Source organism: Meles meles, chromosome 15 (genome assembly GCF_922984935.1).
Source record: "Meles meles chromosome 15, mMelMel3.1 paternal haplotype, whole genome shotgun sequence".
NCBI classification, from domain to species: domain Eukaryota; kingdom Metazoa; phylum Chordata; class Mammalia; order Carnivora; family Mustelidae; genus Meles; species Meles meles.
In genome coordinates, this window is record NC_060080.1 from 61,229,075 (window position 1) to 61,253,345 (window position 24,271).

General features: G+C 41.3%; 1 long non-coding RNA gene across 1 annotated transcript in view; it reads left to right on the top strand.

Annotated features, from left to right (window-relative positions):
• LOC123925924 overlaps window positions 1–22,869 on the top strand; it is a 54,635-nt gene extending 31,766 nt beyond the window's left edge. The window contains exons 2-3 of the long non-coding RNA XR_006815108.1: window positions 8,613–8,684; window positions 22,773–22,869. This is a non-coding gene — a long non-coding RNA (uncharacterized LOC123925924). The remainder of the gene's footprint in view (window positions 1–8,612; window positions 8,685–22,772) is intronic.
• The last annotated feature ends 1,402 nt before the right edge of the window (window positions 22,870–24,271 follow it).

Sequence of the window (24,271 nt, forward strand, 5' to 3'; positions counted from 1 at the left end):
ACTTAGCACTAGATCTTATCTTGATGTCTTTCTTGTCAATTGATTTTTTTAAAGATTTTATTTATTTATTTGACAGAGAGAGATCACAAGTAGATAGAGAGGCAAGCAGAGAGAGAGAGAGGGAAGCAGGCTCCCTGCTGAGCAGAGAGCCTGATGCAGGACTCGATCCCAGGACCCTGAGATCATGACCTGAGCCGAAGGCAGTGGCTTAACCCACTGAGCCACCCAGGTGCCCTTGTCATTTGATTTTTGAATCTCATTCTCTGGTATATTCCTGGGAAAGGCACATGCGAACAGCAGTCCTTGATAACCATTTATTTGTGCCCTTTATATATTTTTTTTTCTCATTAAACTTTTGTTCTAATGGGTCTCAAACTTCATTTTTTTTTTCATTTTTTTTTTAAGATTTTATTTATTTGACAGAGAGAGAGAGAGAGATCACAAGTAGGCAGAGAGGCAGGCAGAGAGAGGGGGGGAAGCAGGCTCCCTGCTGAGCAGAGAGCCCGATGCGGGGCTCGATCCCAGGACCCTGAGATCATGACCTGAGCCGAAGGCAGAGGCTTAACCCACTGAGCCACCCAGGCGCCACTCAAACTTCATTTTTTAAAAGAATTTATTAATTTACTTGGAGAGAGAGCAAGCACAAGCAGGGGGGCAGCAGGCATGGGGAAAAGCAGGCTCCCCGCTCAGTCACAGTGCAGGACTTGATTCCAGGACCCTGGAAGGCTCAAGCCGAAGGCAGACACTTAATCAACTGAACTACCCAGGCTTTTGTGACAGATTTTTGGTCAAGTTGTTTCCATTAAAAAGCACTGATTTTAAAAACTAATAACTTAAAACTCACACACACACACACACACACACACACAAATGGTCTACAAAACATTCTCCTTTCCTTCTGAAGGTTTTGCAATGCATTTTTATCATTAACCAGTCTTTACTATTAAACATAAATGGCCAATTGACACAAACCGTTCTGAGACTGTTCTTCCACAACCAAGTAAGACTCGGGTGGCAGGTATTGGGGATAATACTCATTTAGCCTTCTGAGCTTTCTGGGCAGACTTGGTGACCTTGCCAGCTCCAGCTACTTTCTTGTCCACTGCTTTGATGACACATACAACAAGCATCTATCTGTCTCATGTCACGAACAGCAAAATGGCCCAGAGGAGGATAGTCAGAGAAGCTCTCAACACACATAGGCTTGCCAGGAACCATATCAGCAATGGCAGCATCACCAGATTTAAAGAACTTGGGACCATCTTCCAGCTTTTTTCCAGAATGATGATCCATCTTCTTCTTCAGCACAGCAAACTTGCAAGCAATGTGAGCTGTGTTACAATTCAGCACAGGTATATATCCAGCACTGATTTGGCCTGGATGGTTCAGGATAATCACCTGAGCCATGAAGCCAGCTGCTTCCATGGGTGGGTCATTTTTGCTGTCACCAGCCACATTGCCATGATGAACATTTTTTTTTTTAAAGATTTATTTATTTGACAGATAGAGATTACAAGTAGGCAGAGAGGCAGGCAGAGAGAGAGAGAGGAGGAAGCAGGCTCCCAGCCAAGCAGAGAGCCCGATGCGGGGCTCGATCCCAGGACCCTGGGATCATGACCCGAGCTGAAGGCAGAGGCTTTAACCCGCTGAGTCACCCAGGCGCCCCCATGATGAACATCTTTGACAGATATATTCTTGACATTGGAGCCCACTTTGTTCACAGGAAGAGCCTCACTCAAAGCTTCATTATACACTTCAACAGACTTTACTGTAACATTGACTGGTGCAAAGGTGATCACCATTGCCAGGTTTAAGAATACCAGTCTCCACTCAAACCACAGGCACAGCACCAATACCACCAACTTTGTAGATGTCCTGGAGAGGCAGATGCAAGGGCTTGTCAGTTGGACGAGTTGGAGGCAGAATGCAATCCAGAGCTTGAAGCAGTGTGGTTCCACTGCCATTCCCATTTACTGGTGACTTTCCATACTTTTAACCAAGGCGTGTTAGCACTTGGCTCCAGCATGTTGTCACCATTCCAACCAGGAATTGGCACAAATGCTACTGTGTCAGGGTTATAGCCAATATTCTTAATGAAGGTGCTGACTTCCTTAATGATTTCCTCGTATCTCTTCTGGCTGTAGGGTGGCTCAATGGAATCCATTTTGTTAACACCAACAATTAGTTGTTTTACACCCAGTGTGTAAGCCAGAAGGGCATGCTCATGGGTCTGCCCATTCTTGGAGCTACGTGCTTCAAATTCACCAACACCAGCAGCAATAATCAGGACAACACAGTCACCCTGAGATGGGCCTAATATCATGTTTTTGATAAAGTCTGTGGACTAGAGCATCAGTAATGGTCAAATAATACTTGCTGGTATCATATTTCCACAAGGAGATATCAGTGGTGATACCACGTTCACGTTCATCTTTCAGTTTTTCTAGAACCAAGCATATTTCAAGGAGCCCTTACCCATCTCAGCATACTCCTTCTCAAGTTTTTCAGTACTTTTGTCAATCCCACCACATTTGTATATCAGGTGACCAGTAGTGGTAGACTTGCCCTAATCTACGTGTCCAATGATGACAATGTTGATGTGAGTCTTTTCCTTTCGCATTTTGGTTTAGATTGAGCGGTGGTTTTCATGACACCTATGTTGTGGTGGCAAACCCATTGCAAAGAAATCTGTGCCATTTATATTTGAGTCAGTTCTGCCCCACAATGGTGATTTCAGCCTTCAACGTCTCAAACTTCTCAAAGCTCTGGTCACTCCCTTCTATCATTGGCAATAGCAAATCTACCCCTACACAACAAAGGAAATAGAAGCCCCGTTTTCTCAATATAAAACATAAGACTACTCCCCTCCTTACTGTTGTCACAACAGAGAGCCTATTATTATTGCTCTTTAAAGTTAATCCCTCTTCTCTTTGTTTAGATTCCATTCCCTTCCTCTAAGGAAGATTACATTGTCAGTTATCCTTTTATTTTCTTCTATGTTCAAACTTTCTTTCTCCTGATTAGACCCTTCTTATCAAGTTTTAAATACATTCAAATCATCCCCAATTTTTTAAAAGGTCACTCAATCCCACATCCCCCTTCCAACTGTCATTGTATAATCTCCTTCCCTTGTGGACACACTTTTTCAACATATGATTTGTACATGCTGTGTAGCTGCTATGGGTGCCTTCTCAATATCCATCTCCCCTGCTTTCTACAGAAACTGATTCTGTTAAGAACGATAATGAGTCAAACTAAAGAGCTACATTTCCCAGCTGCCCTTCCTTATCACTAGGAGTAGCCATATGACACAGTTCTGGCCAATGATAAGTAAGTTGAAGTCAGCTAAGGATTTACAGAAAGTGTTTGTTTTCCTGGTATTAGGTACCAGACCTTTCCCCTTAATGTGTTTCTTCTGTCTATCTGAAACACTGGCTTGAGAGTTAGCAGCCATCTTGCATGCACAATGGGAAAAAAGCCACATACTAAGGATGACAGAGCATAAAGAAGGACTCTAGGACATTGGTGACATAATGGAATCACTGCCCCAGTCTTAACTGTCTCCCTCCATCATTCTTGTTATGTGAGGAAAAGAACCTTATTTAGTTAAGCTACTGTCATCAGGATCCATTACATGTGACCAAATGCAACTCTTAATCTACAATTCTCCCTACATTTCCTCACCTTCTCCTTATTCTCAAATCATTCCATTCTGGCTTCTGGCCCATCATTCCACTGGGCTCACCAATGACCTGCATGTTGTGAAATCCAGGGGATATTTTCAGTTCTCATATTTCTTAACCTCTCAGCAGCATTTGACTCTTGTCCATGGCCTCCTCTTTGGAAACACTGTCTTCCTATGGCTTCCATGACCAATACTCTCTGAGTTTGTTCCTTCACTTGGAGTTGCTCCCTCTCTGTTTCCTTTGTGGATTCCTCTTCCTCTTCTAGCCACATTCAGTCTCTCAGTCTCCGAGACAGACCATGGCCTTAGTTACATGTTCATCCCTCTGTTGCAAATGTTCTCCTCTCCTTCCTTTTGCCAGCTTAGTCTTTCTTAATCCTTCAGTTCTCCATCCATTCTTCGCTTGCACAGGGAAGCTTCCTCTGACCTCCTTGTGAGGTCATATTTCCCCATTGTATATTCCTTCATAGCTCTTACATAGTTACAACCTCACCTTTTTTAGTGTGACTCTTTGAGTAAGCTGCCTCCCTCAGAATGTAGGCTCCATGAAGACAGGGATGATCTACTTTTGCTCATCATTGTATCCTGAGAATGCAAAATGTTCCCCAACACATAATATGTGCTCAATAAATCAGTTCCTGGATGCATAAATGGGTGAATATATAGTTACATGGTGATTTAATTGCCTACCTGTTTATCATCATCTTCTTCCAGCTCCATGAGAGAAGGAAACATGTCTATTTTGTTCACAACCACATATGCATTGTCTAACACATACTACATGGAACATAGTAGGAAACACAATATATTTTTAATGAATTAAAGAATGAAAGAGTAGGGTACCAAGAGAGACATTCCAATAGTTCCTTCCCTAAGATGTCAGTGTTTGGATATTATTTTACTATCTTTTTTTTAAAAAAAACATTTTTTATGAATTACATTTCCTTTTTTTTAAAGATTTTATTTATTTATTTGACAGAGAGAGATCATAAGTAGGCAGAGAGGGAGGCAGGGAGAGAGAGAGAGGGAAGCAGGCTCTCTGCTCAGTAGAGAACCCAATGCAGGACTCAATCCCAGGACCCTGAGATCATGACCTGAGCCGAAGGCAGAAGCTTAACCCACTGAGCCACCCAGGTGTCCTATTTTACTATCTTTTTATAAAGTTTCTGGTTACAATAGAGTACCAGATACCTTTATTGTCTCTAGAGAAGAGTCTTTTGGAAAAAGACTGCTATCTGCTACCTTGTTCTCCTTACCATATGTCATGTCTAAAATAGGTTGTCTATAAAGATCTTGAATCTCTACACTTTCCCTTTTCATTGCCACCACCCTAGTCAAGCTCACATATTTCCCCTGGAGTGAATTGGACCACACACCTTTCTCTAAGCATGATTTATTAAATTATATATAAGCTTGGGTGATTCAGAGTTTTGACTGTACCTCAGGGCCAAGAATCATATCTGTTTATGTTACTTCCAAAGAAATCTAAGTACACATGGCACATACGTAATTTTTTATTTTGTTGTGGCAGAGAATTATTTCTGTTCTGGATTTGAAAAATATTTCATTTACTTAAGGAAAAGAAGTATCTTTAAACTAGCAACAAATCTTTGTTTTCAAATGACCAAACTGAAAACATTCCAAAAAAGCCAGTAACCTTTTAAATCCTCCTACCTTCCTGCCCCATGAATTCTTAGTCATTGAGGTACCTGAGATGTTCATTGTGGTTGACAAGAAGAGTAATTTATGCAACTGTGACAGATTTGAGGATGCCGCCAGCCTTGTAGTTAGCATATCTGGATCCTGCCCTTCCACCGAGGCCAAGCCACCTGTCTTTCTTCCTCGATAGATCTTCCTTTCACTCACTCATTGCTGTGCCATCTTGACTTATCTTCTCTGTCTAATAAACATGTGTTTGTATATATCCCTTCTCTCCATATCCATGCCTGGGAAGGATGCAACCCATATCTTACACGTTGTTGTATCCTCAGGACCTAGTACAAAGTCTCGTTGATACAACGTTTTGCTGATGCTGATGCTTATTTTCTTTTGCTAATAAAATTTACCCATCACCTATGACTGTGCCAGGCACTATGTTAATGCTCAGTAGGTACTACTGCTGTTCCCTTTTCACTGACGGGAATTTAACACTTGCACAGTGTTGTAGCTAGTGAGTAACAGACCTACGGCTCAAACCCAGGTTATCAGATTCCAGAGCTGGTGCTCTTAACCACTAGGCAATCCTGCCCTTCATGAATATTCATAGGTTACATACTCCAGCCAGGCTGCATTTGCTCCCAACTTTCAGAAGGCAGTGAGACCAGCTTTGCTTACAGCTGATCAGAAGCATTTCAAGTTCGTTTCAAATGAAGTTATAAGTCTGCAGATAATTAAGAAAGAAACCATATTTGGAAACAGCAGGAAGGGGTGATGTATAGAGGCCCACTTTGACATTTTGAAGTGCATTTAAACAAATAGCTCATGGCTATAAAAGTCCCTACACTGAGATTCCAGAAGTATTAAAAATAAAATTGCCTGGGTGCCTGGGTGACTCAGTTGGTTAAGCAACTGCCTTCAGCTCAGGTCATGATCCCAGAGTCCTGGGATCAAGTCCCACATCAGGCTCCCAGCTCCATGGAGAGCCTGCTTCTCCCTCTGACCTTCTCCCCTCTCACGCTCTCTCTCACTGTCTCTCTCTCAAATAAATAAATAAAATCTTTAAAAAAAAACTTTTAAAAATAAAATTGCCTTATTAATTTTTTAGAGAATTGTAAATGACAACCTTTCATCTCTGGGGAAATCTTTCCCTAGAGCTCAAAGCTTCCTGGTGTCTAGGATGAATAAGTTGGCCTCCATCCTTGGCATGTATCCATTCTCTGTCCCAGAGGGTCAAAGAAAACTATCTCATTTTAAAATGTAAGCATTATTTGTTGAAGTTTCTAGCCAGTTAAACTGGAAGCAGGAAAATCCATTTCATGTGGCGTGAGAATAGAAAGCATTTCGCTGCAGTTCAGCATAATGAGGGAAGACTAGTCAAAGTTATTATTAAGGTTTAGTCTCCTCGTCTAGTTGATAAGGACAATTAATACTCTTCCTGACAAGAAAAAAAAAGCTTTATGAAGTCTTGACCATTGATACTTTAACCAGCTTGCCCTTTTGTGTTTTGAGTGAGAGTCTCTATTTCATGAACAACTGAGTTTCCTTGAAAGCCCCAGAGAATCCAACAGTTGCAGAAAAGTCTAGGAGTAAGATAACCCAGAGACTTGAACCTGCAGCAAAATGGAGTTTCTTCAAATTAGGCATTAGAAGCAGCAGATAAAAGCAACTGGCAACTGGAGATATCCTTGTTATTCTCTGGGCTACAGTCATGCTGGCAGAAGCTTTAACTAACTAAATTTACTTGTGAGTTCTCCAAAGGGAGTGACTGTGTTGCACCAGGGTCATTTTTCATAACATACTACTTAACAAATAAGTTCCTAGGACCTTGTAATATACTTGACTTCTGAACCTCAATATAAGGATTAAAATGCCAGTATGTCTATTACATATCCCAACTACAAAAAATATGAGTTTAACTGTTCCCTGGAAATAGAAACTCCAATAATAGTTACGACTTATTGGAGTCTTCATTTTGAAAGACTTAAAGCCTCCAGGAGGTATTTATCCAAAATTAGCATTCAGTAACAACACCTTGGGATATCCCTGTTTTGGCAGCATCTGTAGCCAGATCTGGTTACAGTTAATAAACTAATGCTGGAGCTGCTGACCTTAGGAAGACAACTTCTGTCTAACAGTAGGTCCATATTCTGGTCAATAAGAAGTTTACTTGCTCAATTAAGTTGGCCTGAGGCCTGTTCTATTTGCTCCAATATCTGGCCAGCATTGTAGCCTCTTCACAAAGACTTAATAGAGTTTTTATCTCTTCTTCACATAATTTGCTCTGTAATTGATGGAGCATTACATTTCCTGAAAGAAATACTGTTTTGTGGCTGAATACATACCATTCACTAATTTATTAATTAATCCAATATATATTGAATACCTCCTATGTGTCAAGTACTTGGCAGGTCATGGAGATACAAAAATTAATGATGAGGAATCTCTACTAATAACTCAGTAGCCCAGTAATTGTTTGAGGGATCCAGATTTCTATCTATATTTTATCCAGGCAGCCTAATCTACAAAGCCCCGTTCAGGTCTTATCTCCTCATTCATTCATTTAGGAAAACTTTGTTAGTTTCCCCAAACCGTGAGGCACTGGAATGAAAAAGATGAGGATTATAAGTCTCCAAATCACTGGGAGCTTCCAGCTTTATAGAGAGGTCAGCGATGTAGACAGGACCAGATTATTGAAGATGTTTCACGTCAGGCTAATCAAGGAATATAGGTTTTATCTTTTAGCAGTGAGGAGCTTTGTGACGTTATAAAGGAAAACAGAAGCACGGTTAAATTTACACATTAGAAAAATCAGTTTGACAATGCCAAGGAAGAGTGGCCAGCAAGAAGGAAATCAGAGGGAGGAGAAATCAAATTCCAAAGCAGTTGAATAAATATAAATAACAAGATTTTAATAACAAATTGAATGTGAAGACTGAGGGAGAGGATGAAGTCTAGAAAGACTTCTAAGAGATTTCTGTTCTGAGTGGCACTAGCAGCAGGAGAAAGAGAATAAAGTTAGTAGAAAAATGAATTCAATTTTCCATGTATTTTGGGTGCCTGGGTGGCTCAATTGGTTAAGCATCTGATTCTTGATTTTGGCTCAGGTCATGATCTCAGGGTCATGAGATGGAGGCCTGCTTTGGACTCTGCGCTGAACAGGGAGTCTCTCCCTTTCCCACTGCCCCTCCCACTGCTCATGCTCTTTCTCTCTCTTTCTCAAATAAATAAATCTTTACAAAAATTTTATTTGGAATGTGTTTTGTTGCAGGTGCCTTTGGAACATCCATGTGTCAACATAAAGTTTGCTGTTGTAAATGTTTGTCTGAAACTCATGAAAGAGGTAAGGATTCAAACTCCACAACTTATAGATTGTAACTGAAACATAATTACAAATGATATTGCCAGTTATGTAGCCATCCCATATTACTCCCTAGTCTCAAATGTCTTGTACTCATCCAGCATTCATTTTTAAATTTATTTATTATTCATTAATTCATTCTTTCCCTTGGTTGACTAATGTGGAAGAATCTCCAGTTCATACTCCTGGCGACATTAAAGATCCTGGGTGTACACAGATAAATAAGCTTTAATTCCCTACCCTAAAGGTAACCTGGCTGTTATATTATAGATATAATATAATGTTATATATATATATATTATATATATATATATAATATATATATATAATATAATGTTAGATTATAAACTAATTCTGTAATTCTGTTGTGTGTCTTAGTCTCTAAGAAGAAGATAAACTCTCAAAGTAAGACACTCCCTTAAGCTCCTTAAGAAAATCCCGGGAAAGACCTAGTACAAGTTCTGCTCTTTGTAGATGCTTAATGTGAACCTTGAGTGATAGATTACTTATTTAAAAACATGGATCACTTTAAGAGCTGTCTGGGTGGCTCATTCAGTTAAGCGTCTGAGCAGGGAGCCTGCTTCTCCCCCTCCCTCTGCCTGCCACTCCCCCTGCTTGTGTGTGCCCTCTCTTTTTCTCTTTCTGTGTGTCAAATAAATAAATAAAACCTTAAAAAAAAAAAAGACTATTTAGAGGCCAAAGGCAGAGACCTATGACTTTTTAAAAATAGGAAGATAGCATGTATACATAAAAGTTCATGAAAGTAAGCTTGAGGGCGCCTGGGTGGCTCAGTTGGTTGAGCGACTGCCTTCAGCTCAGGTCATGATCCTGGAGTCCTGGGATCAAGTCCTGCGTCGGGTTCCCAGCTCCACAGGGGGTCTGCTTCTCTCTCTGACCTTCTCCCCCTCATACTCTCTCTCTCTCTCAAATAAATAAATAAAATCTTGTGGTGCCTGGGTGGCTCAGTGGGTTAAGCCTCTGCCTTCAGCTCAGGTCATGATCCCAGGGTCTTGGCATCGAGTCCCACATCGGGCTCTCTGCTTGGCAGGGAGCCTGCTTCCTCCTCTCTCTCTGCCTGCCTCTCTGCCTACTTGTGATCTCTCTGTCAAATAAATAAATAAATAATCTAAATAAATAAATAAATAAAATCTTAAGAAAAAATAAAAGTAAGCTTGATAAAATTTTATAAAATGAACATACATACATAAAACCTAGGCTAAGAAACAGATAATTACCAAAACCCCAGAAGCCCTCTTCTGCCTTCTTCTAGTTACTACACATCGTGGCCACTTTGTTGCTAGGAAGTTCTCTGTCAATGCCTGAGCATGGTGTAGATACTAGTGACTGGATATTTCTGCCCAGCATGGGTCCCCTCTGTGAGCTGGCCAAGATTTTCTCAGAGCTTCTTCCTACTCTGTCTGAGGCTCTTCCTACTCAGTCCTCTTTTCTCTCCTCTCTCCTTTCCCAGGTGTCATACCTACATCATGGTCTAAAGACTTACCGTGTCTACTCCTTTAATAGATGTTACCAGCAATAAATCTCTTGCAATTCTAACTCTGCCTTGATGTCTGCTGCCCAGAGAACCCATCAACACAGATGGTACCTGAGCTGAAGGCAGACACTTAACTGATTGAGCCACCCAGGCGCCCCAATTCAAACCCTTTTAAATGCAGGTGGTCAAGGGAGGAAGAGACTACACAGAAGGATAATGGAATTGGCTGGGTATTAAATAGTTGCATTGACAGCCTACAGAAGAAAAATTGGAAATTGAGGGCAGTTAACAGAGAGTTATGGCTAAATATGAAAGCCAGCAGGCCTCTTTGGTAGCTTATGAAGTAGTAAAACTAGTACCACCCAGGACCAAATTCAGGGTTTGACAGTTAAGAGCCCCCCAAACAGAGGAATGCTCTGCCATATCAGGTCTGTTATACGCTGGTTGAGAAAACCTAGGACCCTGAAATGACGCTGGGAATGTCTGGGTGGATACCCTCAGAGATAGTGGCTCTGCAGTCTTCCTTGGACCTCAGACAGATGTGGCCAACCCCTCCTGTGCAGCAAGACACTGTAGAGGCCTCTCTTCAAGGCAACAGATGCTCCCCCTCCCCCCAGGAACTGTGCCCACCTCCTCTTCTGGCTGCCAGGTTGATAATTACCCTTAAATCCCCACATAACTTGACTGGGACACAGTGGACCTGTTGAGGGCACTAGTGTTCCTCTCTCAGCTCATACCCGTAGCCATAGGGGCCACCCAGTATAATCAGCTGAAGGCGAAGGAAAAAGTCCAGCCTTGGTTTACAGATGGGTCAGCTCAATTGTGGGTCCAAACTTTGTCATTGGAACTGGCACAATGGGGACATGAGTGGAGTGGCCACAGCGGAAGAGACAGAAGCTACATATAGGGCTAAAAGCATGGACTCCCACTTATCAAAACTGGCCTCATTATTACTGCCTCTGAATATCTACCCTGTCAGCAAGAGAGACCAATATTCAGGCCATTATATGGCTCTATTCCTTGAGGAGACTGATAATAAGTAGACTAACTGGGGCCCTTGGGCCCCAGAAGACACAGAGATTCATTCTCACAAAGATAGACATTCAAATATGGATTTGCTTTTCCTGTCCTCAAGAGCTTCAGCCATTACCACTTTCCAGGGTTTTGCACAGTGACCCACAGGCATGGAATCCCACATGACAGCATCTGACTAGGGGACCTTGTTCTGAACACAGGAGGTATGGATATGGGGCCATGACCTTGGGATTCACTGCAGCATCCAGAAGCTGCTGGCCTGGTAGAGTGATGGGATGACCTGTGGAAAGCATAACTGAAACATTACCTTGGAGACAAGACGCTTACTGACTGGGCAGTCCTCCAGGATGCAGCATATGCCTTGAATCAGAGGTTTCTATATGGTACTGTGTTCCTGGGAAGACGAAAATAGGTGCCTTGGAACCAAGAAGTGGAAGCAGGAAGGACTCCACTTACCATTTCTCCAGTGACCCACTGGAAGATTTTATGCTGCCCATCCCTGCAACTCTGGGCTCTACAGGGTTGGAGAGCCTGATACGGGGATGCACTCTTGCCATTGGACACAATGAACTACAAGCTGTGGCTGCTACCTGGACATCTTGGATTCCTATGTCTAGGTCCCAGCAGGCAAGAAGAGTCACCATCTTAGCAGAGGTCATTGTCCCTGATCAGCAGGTGGAGGCAGGGCTCCTGTTACACATGGGGACAGGTAAAAATATGTGTAGAATTCAGGTGGCCCACATGGGTTCCTCTTGGTGCTTTATTGTTGAATTGCAAACTTGGATGAACAAGTGACAAACGTATTAGCACAGATAGAGAACATTCCATCAGTGCAGAAAGTGTTATGGGACTATGCAGGTCTAGATGGACTGGTTGACTTCCAGCTGGTTAAATTTACTTCTCTGAGCCTTAGTTTTCTCATTAACAAACTGATGACAGCATTTTAAAGGATTGTTGTGAGTAGTAAGAGAGGTAATGTGTGTCATTGAGCACAGTGCCTGCCACACAGAAAAGAATGAATGGTAGTTATTTGAAAACTAAGTCTCTGTACATGCTTTGTATATGCTTCTACCACTCTCTGCCACCTGTGCCTGGTTATTCCTTGGTATTCTTAAGCAGGGCAGGAATTAGTGAGGATGGCAGTGAGAAGTAGGGAAGGGCCTAGCATCTGGGTGCTTGCATGCACCCCAGCTCAGCCCTGTGGTTAATTTATGAACACTGTTTGCAGCTACTATTATCTTTAGTTCTTCCCCTCCTCCTTATCTGTTCAGATGGCTTTTGCTCTGGAACTCCAAGTCCTACATGCCCCCCCCCCCCCCCCCCCCCCCCCCCCCCCCCCCCCCCCGCCTTCTACTCTGAACTGGAACAAATGATTAACCACACAAAGCAGTCATCAACAGTCTTTCCAAGGACATCAATGACCTCATTAAGTCCATGCTAAGGGGCACTTTCTCCTCAACCTCTGCAGTGTCTGACACTGTTGCTTCTTCCTCCTCATCCTGGTTTTCCTCTAACATCCTACAGACTATTCCAACTCCTCCTCCTCCTGCTTTTGCAAAGGCAAATGTCTTTACTGCTCCCTAGGCCTGAACCTTCCCTGGGCACAATCTCATTTACTCCTAAACTCAGTTCTCCTAAACTGATAGCTCCCAAACCTATCCCAGCTTCCACTTCAGCTTCAAGCCCAACCTACTGCTCCTTTCTGGCCCCTTCTCCCGCATGACCCACCTCTGAATTCATGCTTATTCCCCTCAAACCAGTTTCCCAGGTTGCTGTCAGTGGGGGAAGAGAACACACACTGACTCCAAGCTCCTGTGGCCACATCTTGTGCTAGGTCTTTCATTTTGTCTTCACAACTACTCTGTGAGGAAGGAACTGTGATCTACATTTTACATCTGGGAGGAAAAAAAGACTCAGAAGAAGAAGAAACCAAAATCTAGGTCTCTCTGAATCGAGACTCCATTTTCTTTCTAATCCATAGGACCACCTCCCATAATTCAATCAGTGAATTGATGCTTTCTGCCAGGACGAGTAATATACCATCTACCCCCTAATGGTTTGCACTTTAGTGAGAGAGACAGAGAAGATACAGGTAAATTCAGTGATACAATAGTGCTATGGTAAGGTCCAGTGGGAATGCACAGGGGGGAACCTAACTCAGGCTTTGGGGTCAGAAAAGCCTCTACCAAAGAGAAAATATCTCTGCTGAATCAAGGAAGACTAGTAAGAATCACAAAGGAAGAGAACTGGGTTAGGAAGCATGATCTCAGGCAGAGCTTATAATGAGAACAAATGCCTGAAATGGGGAGAGTTGGAAGGCTGCTCGCAGTTCAGGGTGGCTGGAGCCAAACCAGAGGTAGCGTGAGACAGAGGTGAGCAAGGCCAGCTGGAATCTAGGTTGAGGGTACAGGAAACCATTAGATCCTTTTAGCAGAGGAGATTTGCATATGAGGTTTGCATATGAGAAAGAATCTCTCTGGCTAGAAGGTAGAGAATGGACTCTAGGGAACTAAAGAGGAGACAGCAGGGAAACCCATCAGCAGGCCAAGGCCACAGTCCAGGTAAGAGATGATGACAGTGCAAATTAAAGTAATGGCCCCCTAGATAAGGAGGGGTAGAAAGAAATCCAGGTTGGAGACTGCATGGTTGATTAGATGTTATTAGATGTGGAAAACAGCTAAAGAATCAAGGATAATATTCATGTTTGGAAGTGGGCAACTGTGCGGATGGTAGAGTCATTAGAGAGATACACAAGAAAGGGCAAGTATGAAGGAATATTGATGCATTTCACTTGAGACATGTGGAAGTGGGACACCCAGAGCAGGCTGTCTGATAGACAGTGGTCTACAGGTTTGTGGCTGAGGAGAAGGGACTTAAGCAGTAGCGATATATGAATACTCCAAAAGATATAAAATGAGGGGAGAAGTGGGTTGAAGAAGGAACTGAGACACACGAACATTTAGGGGTTAAGTAGGAGAAGAAAGACCTTCAAGGAGACTGAGAAGAAGCCAGAGAAGCAGGAGGAAAAACCAAAAAAGTGTAGTCCTGTATAAGCAAAGGGAAGAAAGGAGTAGAGGTAAAGATGCTGACAGTATGACTAGCTTCAACAGTAGGGCAGTTATGGGTGTACTTTCTGAGGGCAATCTAAGCCAGTCTGCAGTGGGGTGAGGGGAGACTGGATGGTAAGCAAATGTAGACGGTGAGCCTAGAAAACTCCTTCAAGTTTGAGCTTCATGTTGGGTGTAGAGATTACTTAAATGAATAAAACTTTAAAAAAAGAAAAGAAAAGAAAACTCCTTCAAAATACCTGTTTGCATGGGATTGGGAGGGAAACAAACCATAAGAGACTCTTAATCTCCCAAAACAAACTGAGCATTGCTGAGGGGTGGGGAAACAGGGATAGGGTGGTTGGGTTATGGACATTGGGGAGGGTATGGACTATGTTGAGTGCTGTGAAATGTGTATGCCTGACGATTCACAGACCTGTACCCCTGGGGCAAATAACACATTATATGTTAATAAAAATAATTTTTAAAAAATCTATTTGCAATAAGTTCACTGAAAAGACTAAGCGAGATGATGAAAGTAAAGCAATGAGCACAGCACGTGACACAACAATAATTCAGTAAATGTTAGCTACCACTACTATTACTATATATTAAGGAATATATCTTGGGGTGTGTGGGTGGCTCAGTTGGTTAAATGTTCAACTCTTGATCTCTACTCAGGGCTTGAGCTCCTTGTGGTGAATTTGAGCCCTACTTTGGGCTCCACATTGGGCATAGAGCCTAGTTTAAAAAAAAAAAAGGAATATATCTTCAGGAAGAGGAACGACAGTGGTAAACCATGCGATGTAAGTTTAGGGAGGAATTTTTTTTAAGGCCTCTCTCTACCATATTGAAAAAAAAGGGTAAAATTTTTATTTATTTATTTATTAGATCTTATTTATTTATTTGAGAGAGGCAGAGCGTGAGCAGAGAGAGAGGCATAAGGAGAAGCAGTCTCCCCACTGAGCAGGGAACCTGATGTGGGACTCCATCATAGGACCCTGGGGTCATGACCCACCGAAGACAGACACTCAACTGACTGAGTTACTCAGGCACCGCCCCCCCCACAAAAAAGTTTTTAAACCGTCATCAAAGAAATATATGTAGATGGTTAAATAAATAAATAAATAAATAAATAAATAAAAGCAAAGTCCTCTGAGCCAACTTTGTTAGCCCAGAAGCAAACACTTTGAACTACTTCTGTGTTGTGGTAACCTCCTTATCACTAATAACCTCCTAATGACTGTTTCTTGGTTTAAGCCTTAGACATTATCTACTAACTTCCTGCTATGCTAAATGAGAATTAAGTTCACTTATACCTTTCTCTTTTTTGTCATCCAAAGTGGTTGTGTCACCATGCATGGGCCACAAAACCTACATATGCTCTATTTTTCATTCCATTAATCACAGCATTTCTTTCTTTCTTTCTTTCTTTCTTTCTTTCTTTCTTTCTTTCTTTCTTTTTCAAGATTCTATTTATTTATTTGACAGAGAGAGAGATCACAAGTAGGCAGAGAGGCAGGCAGAGAGAGGAGGGGAAGCAGGCTCCCCACAGAGCGGAAAGCCCAATGCCGGCTCTATCCCAGGACCCTGAGACCATGACCTGAGCCAAAGGCAGAGGTTAACCCACTGAGCCACCCCGGTGCCCCTAATCACAGCATTTCTTGACTCTCTACATTTAAGATGAGGATGTTAGTAGCTTACTCTTCCCACCACCTCTCAAGGGGAAAGGTTAGTTTTTGTTTTATTTTTTAAATGTGAGAGATTCTTGAATAAGGTTAAAAGGAAAGGAATCAATGGAAGTGAACAACTGAAGAATTAGATGGCAAACAGTGCCCTGGTCCCTGGAGAGACAAGAGGATGACTTCAGAGTCCAGTATGGGATATCTCCTCCATAATGGCACAAGTCTAGGAAATTTCCAGAACGTGAGGAACTCCTTTGTGCCCTAGATCCAATCAGCTATAAAATTCCACAGATTCCAACTCTTCTGTTACCATCTTTCTATTCATTTCTCTTCTGCACGTGTCATTGGCCTTTCAATATTTCTGACTTGGACAGCAGACTTCTAACTGATTTCTCTCTTTCTCTTCACTTGCCCCACTCACACAATGGGTCCCAGCCCAGCAGGGGTTATTGAAAAGGTGCAAGCTGGGAGTAATGAGGTAAAGGCCAGGGCAAATGGAGCCTGTTCCCCAGGTACAAGCATCATTTCTCAGGACTGCCCATTCCAACAGAGCTTCAGGGTCTTACCAGAAGAAGTAAAGGCTGGTTAGGCCCCCCAAAATGTGCCTGTTGCAAAGTCAAGTAACCATAGCATGGGCTTTGGTTGAGAAATTCTCTTCATATATCCTTCAGAATATCCAAAGGAAGAAATACAAACACCAACCAACATTTAAATGTTCAGTATCACTAGTGTAGAGTGACAGCCATGAGAAGAGGTGTGTATTATTTTTTGAAGGGCTTCTTTTGTGCCCATTATTAAATTAAATTAGTAACTGGACAGCTCAGCTGGGTGGTGCTTTCCCCTGCTTCTCTGGTCTCAGTCCTTTGGGAACTGGATATGCCTGGCATAGGGCACTATCCTCGGAGAGCATGTGAGGCATGTACCTCTGTCACGGAAGCTCTGACACTGAGCGAGATTATTTTTAGAGGTGACCTTCTAGGTTCCAAGGAAAAGTAAACAGACAGATGCACATGATTTCCTCTGAGAGACTATCAGTAAACAAATTGGCATGTGTGCACTCACTATTATCCCGTGTTCTGAATGCAGGGTTCTTAAAGAATAAGCTCAGGGGAAAAGCTTTGTTGAAAGCCGTAACCAATCGGAATGAAGAAAGGGGAAACTGAGTGAAAGTTCAGTTTCTAGCTACTGGGTCAGAAAACCACAGATGAAACACCTTATCTAGTCCAAATTCTCGGAAAACGTGTTTTATTTTATTTTAATTTTTAAAGATTTTATTTATTCATTTGAGAGAGAGAGAGCTAGAGAGCGCACAAACAGGGAGAGAGGCAGAGGGAGAGGGAGAAGCAGACTCCCCACTGAGCTGGGAGCTGACATGGGGCTCGATCCCAGGACCTAGAGATCATGACCTGAGCTAAAGGCAGACGCTTAACCATCTGAGCCACCCAGGCACCCCAACATGTTGTTTTAAATAACATTTCAACACTTTCTCATAAAAACATTGCTAAAATGTATTATTTAATTTCTTACCTTTTATTTTTTATTACTCTTTTTGTTTTACCTTTGTGGTTTTTCCTGTGTGATGCTTATTATTTTTAAGTGAACATTGTAAGAAAATGTAGAAAGGGAAAAAAAATCTCCATAATCCTTCTGCTTATTAATATTTTGTTATAAAAAAGAATGCTTTGTTATATATCCTTGAGATTTTTTTGCACATACTTATATCTGTATATCAACAAAAGAAAAATGTACTGTCTTATAACTTTCTTTTTTTTTTTTAAAGATTTTATTTATTTATTTGACAGACAGAGATGACAAGTAGGCAGAGAGGCAGGCAGAGAGAGAGGGGGGAAGCAGACTCCCCACTGAGCAGAGAGCCCGATGTGGGGCTCGATCCCATGACCTGAGCTGAAGGCAGAGGCCTTAACCCACTGAGCCACCCAGGCGCCCCTAACTTTCTTTTGTCATCCAGTACTGTATCTTTTTTTTGACGATTTTATTTATTTATTGGACAGAGAGAGCACAAGCAGGGAGAGTGACAGACAGAGGGAGAGGGAGAAACAGGCTCCCCTCAGAGCATGGGGAGCCCAATGTGGGACACCATCCCAGGACCTGGGGTCATGACCTGTGCCAAAGGTAGTCACTTAACCAACTGAGCCACCCAGGTGCCCCAGTACTATATCTTGCCATCTTTACATGTTGGTATATATAGGTCTCTCTCATTCTATTGATGGTTGTATAGATCATTTCCAGTGTTTTACTGTTACAAACAGCATGCATAAGGAAGCACCTTTGCACAGATACCTTTGAGCACTTGCATGAAACTTTCTGTTGGACAGGTTGTGGGAGAAATTTCTGGATCAAAATGTTTATACATTTTAAAATTTTGATGTAATTATTGTGCTTCATCTGTCCCATGAAACATGAAAATAAGCTCATTTCTCATGAACACTTAGCACTTAACACAATGCTTGGCACATGTTTATTAATTGCTGGTTAGATTAAAGCATCAAATATTAGTTACTGTTATGGCCGTGAAACAGTAATGCCTTTGATTCTACTGAAGCACATTGCCCTGCCTGTCTACTCTTAAAGCAATGGAGGTGTTTAAGTGATGATAAAATGCTAGATTGATTGTAGCAGTTGTCATCATAATAAATATAATAAACAAGTGCATTCCAGAATTCATAGCACTTCTGATTGTCTCCTTGGTGATAAGCTATTGTTGTCACCTGAAATCAGAATTTTATCATAAACGGAGTCTAGACATCAAATAGTTTTTTAAAATATATATATATATATAAAGAAGCGAAGTTGAAAAGTTTTCAAACTAATAGATTCTACTTAAAACGGCCCTTATTCCCCACCACACTTTCTTGACTTAAATACACAGATTCAGCATAATTTTATTTCATTTGATTATGTCATATAAACAAGGCACATTATTGACTGAGATATGTTTCTTCAGATTTGCTTAGTTCTGTCAGTTTACCTGCCTAGAGCTTTCTGTCTTGCCCTTCTAATTTCCTACTTCAGGTCAGCCAAGGATTGGAAATAAGATAGGCTTAATAGAACATATGTCAATTGGTGGTATCTGAGTGTAAGTCTAAGCTTTTCTTGTGAGTGAAACATGGGAGTCTTGGTACAACTTTTTGTCAGCTGTTTTAGCTCTTCGGGACAGCTTGTGTGTGTGCGTGTACATTCACATGCACTTCCTAAATTTTAGCAGCTTAGGAACATGTTGCCATGTTCTGGAGAGATGAGATGATACTGTATATAAATATTTATATGGCATATAATACCCGGGATACCTGGAACTTAGAACCCTTCAGATTTAAAAATTTGCCCAATTCTAAGGAAACAAATGGCCAAAGGGTTTGTCTTCAAATGCCCTTAGCATTTGATGCAGGTCTATTTAAAGGACAGTGAAATAATCTTTTTTTTCATCCTTTTGCTGATACCATCCTTTGGATGATGCCAACTTTGGTTTCATCATCCATAATTTCAGGAATGTGGCAGGCAGAATAATGGCTGGTCCTCATACCTGGCAACCAGGTCCTAATTCCTGAAATCTGTGAACAGGTTACCTTAGCAAAGAGATTTTGCAGATATGATTTAAATTAAGGATCTTGAGGTAGGGAGATTATCCTGGATCATCCAGGTGAGCCCAGAGAAATTACAGGGGTCCTTATAGAGAGAGTCAGAGTCAAAAGAAAATATGTCAACAAAAGCAGAGGTCAGAGTGATACTATTGCTGGAGGAAAAGACCGTGAGCCAAGGAATGCAGGTGGCCTTTAGAAGTTGGACAAGGCAGGGAAATGGATTCTCCCTGAGAGCTTCCAGAAAGGAATGCAGCTCACTGCCAACACCTTGATCTTAGTTCAGTAAGAACTTTTTAGATTTCTGACCTCCAGAACTGTAAGATAATAAATTTGTAGGGGTTTTTTAAGTCCCTGAGTTTATGGCAATTTGTTGTAACAGCAATAGGAAATTAACACGGTGTCTTACCATAAGGTGGTACAAGTTTGAGTTTTGATTGAAAGATGCTATTCTTTTGCATTTTAATAAAATACTTAAGGAATGTGAAAATGTTTAAAGAAAAAGTTGAAAAAAATAACCACATAATAATAGTTAACATCTACTGACCACTTACTATACACCCAACATTGTGATTCACAAAATTTCATTTAAGGTTTACAACAATCCTATGATGTTATAATGGCACTAATCTGTTTATTTGACTGATAAGAAAGCAAATATAAAAGAGGTGAAGAATTTAATTAACTTCAAAAACAAAGAGATTAGCTGAACTCTTCAGTGGAAAAGTGTACAATTCCATCCTCTCAAATCAAGCAGGAAAAAGTTGAAAGTAGTTACCATAAAAAATCAGGCAAAGGTAAAACTTGCAGGGGATAGATGATGCCCTAAGTTGTAAAAATAAATCCCATCTGAAATGCTTTGAGTTCCTACCACATGGCTATTACAAGCTATTACAAGTTCCCAGCGATTACAAGCTGGGACTGGCATACCCAGTAGAACCCTCAGAAGGTGCACTCCTTCCTCTCCCACCTAACCTTCCCCTGTCTGGAATCTTTGACCAAAACCCCAAACCATAACCCCAATCTCACATTTTTTACTGAACCCTGAACATATCAGATTAATAGTGCCAAGATAAATCTACTGTCTTCTTCCTTGGGTAATGTCACTGGATAATGGTTGTGGCCCCACTAATACACACATGCTGATGAAATTAACATCATTTTAATGCCACCTTCTATTTACAAGATGTAGTAACAAACTTATAACTCACTGTGTTGCCTGTGTACATATTCTCTGTATTTAAGATACTTGGAATATTTTAGAGGGTCTCACAGATTGGGGAAAAACCTGACAATAGACTGATTTTTAATTGAAATACATATTTTTTAAAGATTTTATTTGAGAGAGAGAGAACATGCGTGCAGGCACACACAAGCAGGGCAGGGGGCGGTGGGCAGAGGGAGAGGGAGAAGCAGACTCCCCATGAAGCACGGAGTCCACTACATGTGGGGCTATATCCCAGGACCCTGGGATCATGACCTGAACCTGAAGGCAGACATTTAACAGACTGAGCCACCCCAGGCATCCTTAATTGAAATATTTAGGATTTGACCAATTAGGGATATAGTGAATATTTCATTAATTAAGTGAATTTGACTTAATGTATAGGTTTGATTTTTATGCTGCACAGATGCCTAAGAGAATTTGATCTAGTAGATTTACACTAACACTATAACATTTGTTGAGCATTTAGTACTCTCCCAACACTGTTTTAAGTGCTTTGCATGCACTAACTCAGGTAAGGCTCACAGCAACTCTGGGAGTTGTGTACTATTGCTACCTCCACCTTCAGGTGATAAAACAGAGGCACAAAGAGTTACGGGACTTAACCAAGGTCACACAGCCAGTCAGTAGCAGAGCAGTCTGGCTGGCAGCCGGCTCTTCTTACCAGTGTCCTTCTAGTGCTCATGGAGTATTCATAGGAATACTCTGTAAGTGCTCTGGACTAGGCAGAAGATGGGCCATGATGATTTAGAGTGTAAATCTGCCTTGTTAGGGGCATGAAATACCTGAGACAATCAGATACAGCAATGTGTGATTTTGACATATTTTAAGGGAATTTAATAAACCAAATTTATAAACTGCAAATGTGTAAGACAGTTTGCTTTGCTGGATTTGGATGCTTTTGTTACTTTAATATGTAATGCTTAAGAAAATTCTATCACATTTATAATAGTGTTTATATGGAAAGTTTACTATGTCAAATTAGTTCACTGAGTATTAAGCAAAGAACAAGTGGAAGTGTTTCATTTTTAACATAAAACTGATAGATTTATAAATGAATTTGAGATTTGTGTTTACATACTTAATAGCAGCTAGGCTTCAAATTTATAACACTAATAAATTAAATATCAATTTAAAAACAAGAAGCTTTTGGGGTTCTTTCCCATGCACAAGAAGTCCCTTCTGACATTTAAATCTTCAGTGACAGTTCGTAAAGTTATAGACCTATTTTACAGAGAGGAAAACTGAAATAAAGAAAAGTAACTTCCCAAGTGGGAAGTGGTGGATCCTGCATTCTGGCCCAGCCAATACCAGACCACCAAAGCCAGCACATTCGGACATTTTCCTGTATTGCCTCAATGTTTGGGGAGTCTATTTTTATAGAAAACAAATTCCAAATACATAACCTGGAAAAATATATACCCATGTAACAACGCTGGTTTTGCCTGGACTATAATTCTAACGGGCTCTTATTTTAATTTCTGTATTACTTAAGATTTGAGTAAAAGGAGTTCTCTTCCCTCTCACCCCATTTTTCAACTAATCTTTTTGCTGCCAATTTAAAATTAATAGAATTCTGTGCCTCTTTATATTTTAATTTCTTCTGTGTTGTCAGTCAGCATTTTGTGGTCATTTATTAATGTCTACCTCCTGAGCTTTTTTTTTTTTTTTAAATTTCTGCTTATGTTTCTTTGTTTCAAATACCCCCTCAATGGACATCATTCCTGAGTCAAACCTTTTCTTATACATACACTCATCCCCATAAACTTGTAGAATTAGTCACTCCTTCAATTAGGCTACTTTTGTACCTACTATATGCTTTTATTAGACATGTAACACTGAATTAGTTGTTTTTTACTTATAGGCCCATCTTCCCTATTAGTGTTTGTGATATATATTTCTTTTCGCTGGATCTAGCACAGGATTTGGTCGGTTAAACCAAACTTTAATTAATTAATTAATTAATTTTTTTTTTTTTTGTGCAAAAAAGGTGGCTTTATTAAAGCATGAAGACAAGATCCATGGGCAGAAAGAGCTGCTAAACCAAACATATTTTGCAGTTACAGAAGCTGAAGAATGCTTCAGATAAGTAAGCGGAGGTATTTTTTGTTTTGGTTTGGTTTATATTTTCTCTTATTCTCTAGGAAGATTCTTTTACTTTATTAGTCTCTGGATGGTATATATTATTTTTTCAAAGGGGTTATTTTAGAGTCTGTTCAGAGCCAGTGATCAAAGACAATGTGTTTGTGGTTTATGAGATATGGGAAGAGATGCTGTGTTAGTGGGTTTCCACTGGCTACTGAGTGGAACATCCTTGAAGAATTGATAAAGCCACTCACTGTTCTTTGAGGGGTTGTTAGCACCATAGCAGGTATGGAGAAAGGGGAAACCAACAGAAAGCTGCTGCCAACCTGGGTGTGGCTTAGTCCAGAATTGTGCATTGTTTTGAGTGCTTGTCTTTAGGAATATCAAATGGGGTGCTTTAATTTTGCTCTTATAGTTTCTCCGTTAAAGTATGCTTTGCAAAGACAATTGTATACCACCACCACCACCACCCTTTAAAGGCTCATTAGTCTCCTTTGGTCCTTTAACTCTGGTCCAGCATTGGGATAGATGACACAATCAAGACTTAAGTTAAACGCGGAGGAATTCAGTTAAGAAGCTGTTCCAAAGCCAGAAAAATTGAATTCTCTGAAAACATTGATCATTTGCTAGGAGAGTGGAGCCATGTCACATTTTAACAACTTGGGAGGGAGGGAAAATCTTGTTTTTGCTTTCCTTGAGGTTCCCCCTGTCCAGCTGCTTTCAGGCTAACCTAGCCACCACATCTGGTATGTATTTCTAAGTGTCCAGTTATCTACTTAAAAGAAGAAAAGTTAACCCCTTAACTAGAACAATAGAAATATTGTTCTAGTTCCCAATATTGTTCCCAATACTTCTACTGGGGCCAGGAATACTTCAGTTACTTATCGTGACCCCAGGACGTTTGCGTTTTATCCCATACTCTTTCAGAGGTGGAAATCTTGGGAATAGAATGGTGTTTTGTATCCCCTCGCTTGCCGCAGTTAGGAGGCTGTTTGGGAGCGGAGACGGTGACACCAGGGCTGCCCCCCGCCACTTTCTCCAGTCCCAAGTCTGCAGCCCCATCGGGAAAGTGAGAATGAAAACAGAAGCTACTCCGATTGCCTCCTATCTGGCTGAGACCTGCCTTGGTCACTTAGGCTCTGTGAGAGGATGGGAAGCTCCTCGAGTGCCTTCTCTGGGTAGAGGGGTGGGGTGGGGGTGTGGGGTGTGTGTGTGTGTGTGTGTGTGTGTGTGTGTGTGTGTAGGAGGTCCTCCTTTCTTACAGCGCGCGGACTGGTGTAGCTTGACCAACCATTTTGGGGAGGTATGATGACCCCCACCCTCCCCACCTCGCTGATTCCCCAGCCAGTGAATATCCACCCCAATGAGGTCCCGCCCGCCCTCTGCTTCCACCCTTGAGGCCAC